Source organism: Sceloporus undulatus, chromosome 4, assembly GCF_019175285.1.
Source record: "Sceloporus undulatus isolate JIND9_A2432 ecotype Alabama chromosome 4, SceUnd_v1.1, whole genome shotgun sequence".
Taxonomy (NCBI): Eukaryota; Metazoa; Chordata; class Lepidosauria; order Squamata; family Phrynosomatidae; genus Sceloporus; species Sceloporus undulatus.
In genome coordinates, this window is record NC_056525.1 from 198,199,489 (window position 1) to 198,212,862 (window position 13,374).

A 13,374-nucleotide genomic window follows, 5' to 3' on the forward strand; every position below is an offset into this window, starting at 1 on the left:
CATGTGTCATGCGGACGCCACACCTCCACTCTGCCCTGAGGCCAGCGTACAATGCTGGTCTGTACAGCCTCTATGATTCTATGAAGTTTATCACACGGGCCCTAGAACGGGTCTGTCGCTTTCCAGAAAGGGGGCATGACGAGAACGGGATGGGATGAAGAACTCATCTTACTGCACAGTGGGACATCGCTGCTGCTGCAGGACATTCCCATCACATTCTACATCTGTCCCAGAGGGGGCGATTTTTTAGAAGGCTTTTGAAAAGTTCTCAAAAATTGTCCCCTCTGGGACAGATATAAAACGCGATGAGAACGTCTGGTGGCAGTGGTGGCATTCCTCTGTGCAGTAAGATGTGTTCTTCATCCCATCCCGTTCTCGTTATGTCCCCTTTTTGGAACGCGACGGGCCCATTCTAGGGCCTGTGCGATAAAGTTCTATGATTCCACTATTTAAAAATACTGCAATTGCTGCTTTGTACAAATCATCTGAAAATATGATAGGAAAATATCTGCAATGCAAATTTCTCTTCAGTATGTCTGTTACTGCCTGATATTTTCATCTATTTTAAAAAGCATCCCATTCATGTGACCACATTCTTTTCAGGTTCTGTTGACATCCACTGCTACAGCTTTAAAAACTCTAAAGTTTTGTTTTGAGAAGATGTAAATATTCACAGTTGCTTTGTAAGGAATTTGTGTTTGTATATTTTTTCTGTAATAGCTGAGGGAGGATAGGGAAATAAATTTCTTTTAAGCATGTTCCAATGTGTGTTGAGAGCCCCCTTCTGTAGAAAGGGAAAATATCAAGATAAGTGTGACATTAAATCACATCATTCTTAAATCCTTCTCATTAGATGGAGTTTGTCACAAGGTTCTCTCAAGAATGCATGTCTGCCAGTTAAGAACTATGTATCTGGGCACTTCCGGGAAAGATGGCGGGGTAAGAAGTCGCAAGTCACAAAGGCAGGTGACAAGCGATACCACTCGTGGGCTTATTAGCCAATAACAACAACAACTTTCGGCAGGGAAAGACGGCTAAAATATCCCCCCGATAAAGGGGATCCGGACGGAGCCCAGAGGGGTCCCCATATCGGAGGATTCGCTTGGATCCCCTCTGTTTTCAGGAGGGAGACAAAGAGACTCCGGGGGACGAAGGGCAACCGCGGCCGCGAGTGGTGGCTGAAACCATATTAGAAAGACCGCAGCAGCAACCCCGCTTTTAAGACTCCCGAAAGGGGAAGAAAGAAGATCTATTTCAAAGTATATGTGGGATTAGATAAAGATTCCTGAGAGCAATACTTCATCGGAAGTTTGAGGAGCCCCATGAAGGAGCTAACAGAGTGGGGAAAGGAATAAGGGAAACGGGCTATGGGACTTTAAAATCGGACTAATAAGAGGAGTTGTTCTCGGGAGGCTATTCAACTGCTGGAGCCCTTAGGAGATATAGGAAGGAAAGAGGACGGTCCGGAAAGAAAATAAGAGAAACCTGATGAAGGGAGAATGGTGCAGTAAGGAGGAGAGCGGCAAGCGAGAGTGCTGAGAGTGCGGTGAGAAGGGAGAGAAGTGAAGAGAGAAGAGGGCTTCTGTAGAGAACGGACCGGCTCGGAGAGGAAAGGAAGGGAAGAGGGCATCCTTTCAATAGACCCCAGGAGACGGAAACGAGGACGAGAAGCAGACGAAAAACGAGGACGAGAAGCAGACGAACCGAGGAGGAGAAGCAGACGGGAGCGAGGAGGAGAAGCAGACGAAAAACGAGGACGAGAAGCAGACGAATCGAGGAGGAGAAGCAGACGGGAGCGAGGAGGAGAAGCAGAGGAATATTGAGGACGAGAAGCAGAGGAGAACGCGAAGCGGACGGAGGGCGCCCTGAAAAGATTTGAGAGACTTGAGTATTTTGAGCAAAAAGGGCAGGTAGTGAAGTAAGAGGGTCTGATAAAAGAAGGGTTTTTGGAAAACAATAAGAGAAAAGAGAAGAAGAGGGGGGAAATAGCTAATTGTGAGGAGAGATTTACCTGTTAGCTCGGCGTTTTCAAGGACGCGGACCGCATGGTGTACAGGAAATAGGAGAGCGGAAGTGAAGAGGTAAACGAAAGGAAAGCAGAAAGAGGGAAGAGAAGAATAGGCAGAACTAAAAGTAATAGGGAAACACAGCGACTCCTAGAGGTGAGGAGGGCTATAGCTATTATTACTGAATATTAAAGAAATAAGATAGAAGGGGAATAGCGACCCGCGGTGGATGAAAGGGAAAGTGTAACGTTTCAAGAAATCAAAAAGACAGACATTTAAAGCCCTGAAACCAAATTGATAGATCTTATTGGTAAAATTGAAATAGAAAGTTATTGAAAGAGAGCAGAAAGCTAGTTTGGGACTGATAGTTCTGAGGAAAAAAGAATTTGCCCTTGGGGTTGAGAGAGTGAGTGGGCAGGAGTTAAAAAATATGAGTAAAGTATATACAACATCAATGGTGACAACAAGAGAGATGGCAGCAAGAGAGAGAGAAAGGGAAAAAAAGGCGCAAGGACAGGGAGAACATAAGCAAACAATAATAAGAAGGGCATCAATTGAGCTGAAAACACCAGACCCAAATCTTAAAGTATTGGAAGCAATACAAAGAATTGAGACAAATATTAGACAAGAGATTAAGACTCAAGAGATGAATTAAGAAGAGACTTTAAAAGAGACATTGATGATTTGAAGGATACAATGAAAGGAATGATGGCAGATATAAAGATAATGAATAAAAGAATGGGAGAGCTAGAAGAAAGAACAGAAAAGGTGGAAAAAATTACCAAAGACCTAGAACAGGTACAGAAACAGGAAGTAAATCTACAAAAACTGAAAGAAGTCAAAGAGAGGAAAAAATGCATTAAAATTCGCGGAGTAAAGGAACAATATAACGAAAACTTGTATGAAAAGATAATCCCAGTTCTGGCAGAGTTGTTAGAAACCTCAACTGATTATGTGGACGCGGAGGTGGACAAAATTTTTCGAATAAACTCAACGGCAGCGAGGAACCGTAACCTGCCCAGGGACATAGTGGTTTACTTTATACGGGAAAGAATAAAGGATAAGATCATTCAGGAAAGCTATGATAAAAGAGTAGATATAGATGGAGCAGAGATTAAAATCTTTAAAGATGTCCCCGCAGAGACGTTGAGAAGGAGAAGGGACTACACACTACTTACAAGAATGTTACAAGAAAGGTCAATAAGGTACAAATGGGAACCTTTGGAAGGGATATCATTTACGTGGAGACAGAAGCAAATGAAGATAGATACGCCAGAAAAGGCAAGAATATTTCATAATAGATGGTTTAAAGACGAGGAAGTAAGAAATAGAGAAAGAAAAGAAAAGGAAAGATGGAAATTAGAAGAGAAAGGTAAAGAAAGACAAGCACCAGGTGAGAGAGATGAACAGACGCAAGTAACAGAGGGAAAAGAATTGCAAGAAGAGGAAAAAGGCGCGGTCGGAGGAATCACAGATAAAGAACTGGAATTGGAAATAATTAGAGCGGCACTGGAAGAAGAACGACAAAGAGAAGAGGAGGAAAGAGAGGGTGAAGAAGAAGGAGAAGAAGGGGGAGAAGAGATATAGAAGCAGGAAAGTAAAATGAAGTTCCTTTCATGGAATGTGAAGGGAATAAACTCAATTTTTAAGAGAAAGAAGATTTTTCATGAATTAGAAAAAGAAAAATATGAGATTATTAGCATTCAAGAAACAAGGATAAGGTTACAAGATGTTAAATATATTAGAAACCCGAAACTAGGACAAGCGTTCATAAGTGCAGACAAGAAAAAGAAAAACGGAGTAGCTATGTATGTAAAGAATAATATACCGGCCAAAGAGATGCTAAATGATGAAAATGGAAGATATATAGGAATTGAAACCGAATGGAATGGGAAGAGGACTTTGATATTGAGTGTTTACGGACCACTACAAAATAAAGGAAAATTCTATAAGAAATTGTTAAAACGACTTGACAAACTTGAAAACATCGACCAATACATTTTTATGGGGGACTGGAATGGAGTCCTGGATCCCAATTTAGATAGACAATCTAAGAAGAAAATTAAGGACCAACAAGGAAAATTGCCCCAAAATTTTTTTACATTACAAGAACATTTTTCACTAATTGACCCCTGGAGATTTAAATTTCAGAATTTAAAGGATTACACATTTTATTCAAACCCACACAAATCGGCCTCGAGAATCGACATGTTCTTTATATCGAAAAAAATAACTCAGGAAATAAAAGATGTTAAGATAAAGATTAACAAGATGTCGGACCACAATCAAATTGTATTGGAACTAAAACAAAGGAAAACAGAATTTACCTGGAAATTAGATGAGAATTTATTAAAAGATGAAAAAATTAAAAATCAGATTAAAGAACAAATAAAATATTATGTGAAAGAGAATCTGGATCCAAACATGAAAATGAAAGTAATATGGGACACGATGAAGGCGGTGATAAGAGGATTTATAATAAAGAAAAGCTCAGAAAAGAAAAGGAAAAGAAATAATGAAATTACTGAAATTTCAGGAAAAATTCAAAAACTAGAGAAAGAATTAATAAAATCTAAGGGCGAAAATAAAAAATTAACGAAAAGACTGACAATGTTGAAAAAAGAATTGGAGAGTAAATCAAATGAAGAATTGTGTAAAAATATGAAATTTTTAAAACAGAGGCACTTTGAATTTGGGAACAAGATAGGCAGATACCTGGCCAAGAAAGTAAGAAAGAAAAAGGAGAAAAGCATGATATGCGAAATAAAAGAAAACCAAAAGTTGTGTACAGAAGTGAAAGAAATTAAAAGAATATTTTTGAATTATTTTCAACAGTTATATGGAAGGCAACCAGCATGTAATGAGATGGAAAAGAAGATTCAGAAATATTTGGAAGATGTTCAAAAATTAAATATAACGGTTGAAATGAAAAAACAACTAAATAGTAGAATAACTAAGATGGAAATTAAACAGGCAATTAATAAAATGAAAAATGGGAAATCGCCTGGCCCAGATGGCTTTTCAGCTGGATTCTATAAAATCTTCAGCCAAGAATTGGAGGATCTTTATCAAAAAACTTTAAATAATATAAGAGAGGAGGGAATCCCAGACACGTGGAAGGAGGCCAATATAGTGTTAATCCCAAAGGAAGATAAGGATAAGACAAACAAACAAAATTACAGGCCGATATCTTTACTAAATTGCGATTACAAAATTTTTGCAAGTATAATAGCCGAACGGATTAAGAAAATACTTATAAATTGGATACACCAAAATCAGTGCGGATTCTTACCAAAAAGGCATACAAAACAACACATGAGAACAATTATTAATTTGATCGAATTCTACGAAAAGAACCCAGGGAAAGAAGCGGTGATATTGTTTGCAGACGCCGAAAAGGCTTTTGATAATTTAAATTGGACATTTTTATTAGAATTGTTTAAAAAATTAGATTGGGGAGAGAATATTTTGGCATGGATACAACAAATATATAAGGACCAAAAAGCTAAAATAATAATAAATGGAAGTAAAACTGAAGAATTTAAAATTGAAAAGGGAACAAGACAGGGATGCCCTCTCTCTCCTCTACTTTTTATTACGTGTTTAGAGATTCTATGTAGGAAAATAAGGACAGAAAAACAAGTAAGAGGCGCACGAATAAAAGGAAACGAAATAAAAATACTGGCTTATGCAGATGACATCGCGTTAGTAACAGAAGAACCATCAAAGAGTATACCAAAAGTAATAGAAATCATCGAACAATATGGAAGATGGGCGGGTTTAAAATTGAATAGAAATAAATCGGCGCTGCTAGCTCTAAATATGGAGGAAGGGAAAAGGAAGAAGCTTCAAGAGGAGATTGGTATACAAATCCAGAAAAAGATAAAGTATTTAGGAATTGAGCTCTCAAATAAAAATTCAGAACTGTTCGAAAATAACTATAAAAAAACATGGAATCAGATTAGGATAAAACTAGCAAATTGGGCAAAATTAAAACTATCATTATTGGGGAAAATTTCATTAATTAAGATGAGCGTGCTTCCGAAAATGATGTTTTATTTTCAGAATTTACCCATTATATTAAGTGAAAAAATTTTTAATCAATGGAAAAAGGATATTCTAAATTTTATTTGGAACGGAAGGAAGCCAAGAATAAAGTGGAAGAATATGACTGATCTGAGAGAGAGGGGGGGACTCGCACTACCTGATTTTAAACTATATTTCCATGCAAATTGTCTAGAATGGGTTTTAGAATGGATTAAGCTTAAAAATGAAGATTTACTAAATTTGGAGGGATTTAATGTGAACTTTGGTTGGCACGCTTATTTATGCTATGGAAAACTCAAACAAAATAAAACTTTTAATGACCATATAATTAGAAGAACACTACTAAAAATTTGGGTGAAGTATAAAGAGAAACTATATAGACACTTACCTATATGGACCTCACCGCATGAAGCATTCATGAAAAGAAGTAAATTAATAGGGAAAGGATGGCTTAGATATGAGGATTTGGTGACAAACAAGAATGGGAAGATTGCTATGAAAAGCAAGGAACAATTGGCTCAGGAGGGAATAAATTTAGGATGGTTTATGTATAGACAATTATGGGAAAAATTCAAGGAGGATGTGAAGCACACAGGGATATATATGGAAAAAACTGAATTGGAGATAATAATGCAAAAGAGTGAAAAAGAAAATAGAGGGCTTATTACAAAACTATACAAATTATGTCTTAAGACAGAGCTTGAAGACGAGGTAGTTAAAACAAACATGGTTGAATGGGCAAGAAATATTGGGAGAAATATAAAATTGGAAAATTGGGAAAGAGCATGGGGTAAGGATCTGGACTTTACAGTGTGTATTGATATAAAAGAAAATTATATAAAGATGCTACATAGATGGCACTTCCCACCGGTAAGATTAGCAAAGATGAATCATATGAATGAAGCAAAATGTTGGAGATGTAGAAAGGAACAGGGATCACTGTTCCATATGTGGTGGACGTGCTCCATTGTCAAAAACTTTTGGAAGGAAGTACACAATATTATAAAAGAAATATATAATTTAAATGTTGTTTTAACACCTGAAACCTATTTACTGAATATAATTGAAGATAAAAAGATTCGGAAATGTTTGAAACAGGTGTTATATCTCATCACAACGGCAAGAATAGTTATTGCCAAAAACTGGAAGAGACAGGGAAATATAGAAATAGATGAATGGCTAATAAAGGCTTTAGATGTAATCGAGATGGATATGATTACAATGAGACTAAGAGACGAAGAGGAATATGAAAATAGTATTGAAAAGATCTGGAAACCTTTGTTAAAGTTCTGTGAAAAAAGATGGTTTTAAGAGGATTTTATAACTATTAAAGATTCCTCCTTTCTCTGCTATGTATATTAAAACTTAAGCTTTTGTATGAAATAGATTGAGTGAAATAGAATAGGAAAAGGAATATGAACAGGAAACACAGGGAGGGTAAGGTGATGACAACTCTGTAAATAAATAGACAAAAAGAGTGTGGTGATATAGGATAGTAGAGAATTATTACATAGCCTGAAAAAGTTGTAAGCAAAAGCTTGGTTAAACAATGTGGAGAGATGAAGTAGGATAGACGATTTCGTGAAGCGGGGAATATAATATAGAAGAGCCAGAAGAATGTATATCCTAACAGGGAAAATATTGGGAGAAAATACCGGAAGATAAGAACTGCAGAAATGAGATGCATGTAAGATATTATTATTTCACAGTTATGACTACTATGATGAAGATGAAGTATATGGAAATAAGAATAAGAAATCAGTGAGTAATGTGGGGGGGGGGGGGTAAGAGATAAAGGAGAATATGTGTAAGTAATCTTTTGTTTTCTAATGATGTTGCCTTGATGCTCATGTATATAATGAATAAATTATTTTAAATAAAAAAAAAAAAAAAAAAAGAACTATGTATCTGAAAATAAGTTTGATGGACATTTGGAAGCTTTATGTAGAGAATGTCTTGCCAAATGCAATGGATTGATTCCCTCCCAAAAAAGTGCCACACTGTTATAATTACCTTAATTATTCCATAGAATACTACGTACTTCAAGATGTCAGCATACAGATTCTCACATACTGTTTCATGTAGAGATTGAATAAAAATGATGGCCTAAAGGTTCTTGCCAAAGGGCACATCCAGACTAATTGAAAAGACTCAGATTTTGTTCTCGTTCTTTCTGATTTTATCCTGGGTGAAAATAAATTGTCTTGAGGGTGTACTGGGAGCTGACAGAAAATATTCTGGGATAAACAAAACATATATGGATCTCCCTTCTGTAGATCTCCAAAAAATCAGAAAGGACTGGAACAAAATCCAGGACTTTCTCATCTTTTTAATCAGTCTGGATGTGCCTTAAAGTAGCCATTTTCTAGCAAGACAAAACACATGGGATGCATCCGTAAAATTGTAGCACTTTAATTCCACTTTAACTGACATAGCTCCATCGTATGGTATCCTGAGATTTGTGGTCTGATGAGGACTTTGCATTCTGTAGTGCAGTGGTTCCTAAACCTTGGTCCTCCAGATGTTTTGGACACGTGATTACATACTAAAAGCCTGTGTTTCTGTTTTAAAACATGAATGGCTAAAGTGATTATTGAAAAATACACACATGCTGTATTTAGTGGGGGAAATGTATAGAAAAGTACATACATTAACAAAGATGTGTAAGTAAATGCATTCACCATTGAAAATGGGTATGGAAAATGTGTTTTAAATTTCCACGTGGGAATAAAAAATGAAGATTCTCAACAAATGATGGATGGGACGTAAATTCAGGTAAGATTCAGAAAAACACAAGAAATCTGAAACTCAGAGGTTTTTGCATACTTCACATCCTGTGTGTCTGCTGTCATGTCTAAACAATCCTGAAACTTTTGTCAGAGATCAAGAAACAAAACCAATATCCAAATTACTTATCACCCCCAATCAATTATAATACAATTGGCCCTTCCCTTATGTGGGGGATCCGTTCCGGACCCCGCCGCATAAGGGAAAAACATGTAAACTCGCTCATTTCCATGGCACACACCTGGCGCACCACGGAGCACTGCCACAGGTGCGCACCCCATTGCTTCTTCCGGGGTGAGGGAGATATCTTTCCGACATGGCTTCCAGCATATGACGCAGGTGTACTGTAGTGTGGAATAGACCAAAAGGGAGGGGGAAGGGATCCAAGGACAATTGTGTGTGCTCCTCACCCTATAAGTATAAATAAATACTTAATAATAGTATAAATAAATACTGAAATGTGTATTAGATGCCCAAATAAGTGACTGGTTCATCACACATTGGTTAAGGTACCCAGTGACCTGCTGTTGACTTATAAGTAGGTCTTATTCTACTTCCTCCCATTATGGAATGGGACAAACTCAGCTCCTTAGTGAATAACTTTATATAATCAAAAGACACTCTGGGCAGACATTTTCATATACAGATAACCATTGCTACATGTTGCTGTAATGTGTCTTCAAGACAACTATGATTTACAATAAGATTTATTCAGAGGAAGTTTCCCATTGCCTTCTTCTAAGGCTGAAGGAATGTGACTTGTCCAAATTCACCCAGTAGGTTTTCATGGTCGAGGGAGTATTTGACCCCTGGTCTCTTTGATGTCCTAGGTCCACACATAAGCAACATTCACTCTCTGTCATCTCAGTATGTAGATGTTATAAGTAAGGTGTATGTCATTTGTGTGTCACTTTATTATAGTCAGTTTTTTTGTCCTTTACAGTTGTGCCTTGTCCAGTTTGCACCATGAAATATAAGAGGAATTAGAATTCTGTATTGTTACCTATACACAGAATGTAGAAAAGCACGGATTTTAGACTACAGCTCCCAGAATCTCCCAGCCAATATAAGCCATTGCCTGGGATCTATAGTGCAAAAATAACATTTCCAAACTCTGAATTTATATGTCTGTATATCAAATAAAGATACTGTTGTCTTATATCATTACACAGCTCCATCCTTCCCTTAATCCAGCAGTGAGAATCATGATGTCCTAATGATGTTGTTGGAAGGAAATTTCTATTAAGCCTAGCCAATGTAGTCAATGGTTAGGAATGCTGAGAGTTGCAGTCCAACAACCTCTGGAGGGCTACTTGATTCCCACATCTCCCCATTCCATCAAGAGAATTTGAGAAATGTTACAACAATGTTACTTGTAACATTAATTCCAGACACAGAATTTATTGTTTCTCTTTTTATTGCTTACAAAATCTCATTTTTGGATTTCTCCCATAAACAACAGAAATACTGAAGACACAGTGTTATTAATTAACCAGTATTCTGCTGAAGAATAATCTTGGTCTTTTACCTGCTATTGAGAACTAAAAAGTGGTATCTCCTAATGCCTGCCTTGTTTAGGTGACTTGTCCTTGCTCAACATGGCTGACTTATCCTGGAATCCTGTTTTACACCCATTTGGGAATCAGAGAGGTCTCCATGATTCATGGGCAGCTGCTATTCCAGGTTTTCTGTACACCATGAGAAACTGTTTTGGATAAGATTGCTTAACAGACTATGGTGGCTCAGGGTGCTAATCAAAGTGATTTCTGGGCTGGGTGGAGGTCTTTTCATGATGTTAATATAGGGTAGAGAGCCTAACAAGAAGCTAGGTGTCAGGCCATAAGACAGAGCTGTGGCAAGTTCAGCTTGCATGCCACTTATGGCCTCCAAGAGCCCACAACTCCATTATTAATGATTTTTTAAAAAAAATCTTTTTAATAAAAATGTCCTCCTGTACACTCTAGGGAGCATGGAGACAATTTTGCCATCAAGTAAGCTGTTTTAGGTTGTAGGTGCTCCTTCCCCAAACCAGAAATGACTTCCATTTAACTTCCTGCTTTAGAAAAATGCCTCTCCTGGACCTGAAGCAGCCTGTTTTAGGGACCCATAGGAAAGTTACTCTCATACTCCTTAGAGGGTGTGTTAGAATTATTTTTTGTTTTAAAAAATGGAGTGCTAGGAAGAAGCGGGGGCATGTGCAGTCTCCAGACCTCTGGTAAGTGCCCACTCCTGCTCTAACAAAAAGTTTGTTTGTTTGTTATGCTGCCTTTCTTCCAGAAAGGGACCCAAGACAGCTCATAAATGAAAACATTTTTAAAAACTTTACAATAAATTTTTAAAAACATAACATAAAATAAAAACAATATAAAATTACATACGCTAAAAACCTGATTTCCAGAGTCATAGGTGATTATCATATGGTAGGGACAGTGTCCTTGTCCTGTCCTTTTCCCATCCCTAAACTCGGCTAATTGTGCAACTGGGGATCACACTCCCATGCACTTCCGCTGTCCTTCTCTTGTGGGCAACGTGTCATGGAGGAGCTGTCCCCACATGCTTCTCCCATGTGTAAAGTGTCATGGAGCCGTTATTTGGTATTAACGGGAGTTCCTGTTAATACCAAATAAGGGCTCCATGACACTTTACACATCAGAGAAGCGCATGAGGATAGCTCCATGATACTTTACCCATGGCAGAGGGATGACAGAAATGTCAGGGGATGTGATCCTGATTGCGCAATTAGCCAAGTTTAGGGATGGGAGTAAGACACTGTCCCTCTTGTGTGATAATCTTCACACCATGCTGGCTCTTAATTACAACTAGCTAATCCCAAATTAGTTCATCCCATAAAGCCACATTAGTCAAGTCAGTGGGCAGGCTGACACCATAGCCCTATTCAAAGATCTAGTAAGTGTGTGTACTTCACATGAGAAGGGAGATGTGCTACACTCCTCCATTACTACTTTCCATGTGCAAAAGCAACATGTCTGGCGAGAAGAGCCTATCATATAGGCAGAGCCTCTCCATGCAAGCCTGAACTCTTCAGTATTCTAAATAATATGGAAAGCCTACATGGACACAACAGGATCTTTTCTTCAGAGCATCCTCTTCAAAACACTTCCATGAGGAAAAAGCAGGCAGAGGGAGCAGGGTTAGATCATTCCCCTGCTTGCTTCTGGAGTGCACACACTTACTGGATGCCTGGATAGAGGGTCTGTCTTACATCGCAGTCAAAGAAAACAAAAATCACTTAATTCTACATCCTTTATGTCCCTCCTATCAATCAGGTAAAGCATGCTGACACCATCGCCATCTGCAGCCTAGTGTTGGAGTTCTGACAGGGTCATTACAGCCTCTAAGCATCATTTGCTGGAGGACAACCGAAACAGAGTTCTTGCCCTCATATCCTGGTTGTCATCTACCCACAGGTATCAAGTTCTCCACTGGGGAAACAGAATACTGTGATTGATAGACCTTTGGTTTGATCTAGCAAGGCTCATTGAATGTTATTATGCTTCCCATATATTTATGCACCACATTTAGTCAACAAACTACTATATCAACCATGGTTTGATTCCGTCTTAAACTTCTGTACAATATTAACTTTATGATTCCACTTTAACTGCCATGGTTCCATCCTGTGGAATCCTGGGATTGGCTCCAGATCTGCCACTCTGTACCAGATTGTATTAGTCTATCCATCACAGGCCTCTTGGAATAGCAATAGGTTTCCAAGGACTGTGGCAGAGGTCCTAACCCTCACAGCAATGCAAAGGTGATAATCCAGTTCTCAATTTCCAGAATTTTTACACAATATTCACAACATGGAAATTCTGGAAGTATCCAAGAACATCTAGCCAGCATGGCTATCAACCATCCTAATTGAGACTCCTGGATGTTGTGTCTGAAAAAAAGTAACTTTCCTGAGCTCTTAACCCTTCATCATGGATAAACATCCAATGGCATTCCAGTTTTTTGTTTTTTTTAAAAAAAATACTTTTCTCACAATCCCTTTTCATTGGCCAAGTTAGATGGAGCTAAGAGGATTTGTAGGTCATCTCCTACAACAAGCACAATTCTCTGCCTTTGTGTTACACAGTTCTCTTCACTAGAAATGACAGAGATTGAACTTGGGTCTTTCCTAATACAAAGCATATGTTCTGCTGTTAAACTACAGTCCTGTCACTTTTTGTTAAAGGTGTAAGTTTGACACCAGTTTTATAGTCAAAATTCTTACATGTCATATTACCCCATGCTTTTCAAAAAGTACATTTAAATTTACCACCTTTAATTCTGGAGAAAAAGCAATCATACAACCCTAGTTTGCAATCTGCTTCCATTCGTATTGGAGCCCGACACTAATTTCTTGCTGAAAATGCCTCTCCTGCTTTATTGATATCTACTTCCAAACTTGTTCTTTGCAATAGGTGGTAACTTCAAGGCTGAATATTAGTATGTGAGAGAGAGACTGAGGGAAAAGAGGTGTTTTTACCAAGAAATGGATGTCATTCCTCAACCCAGATGGGGAGCATTT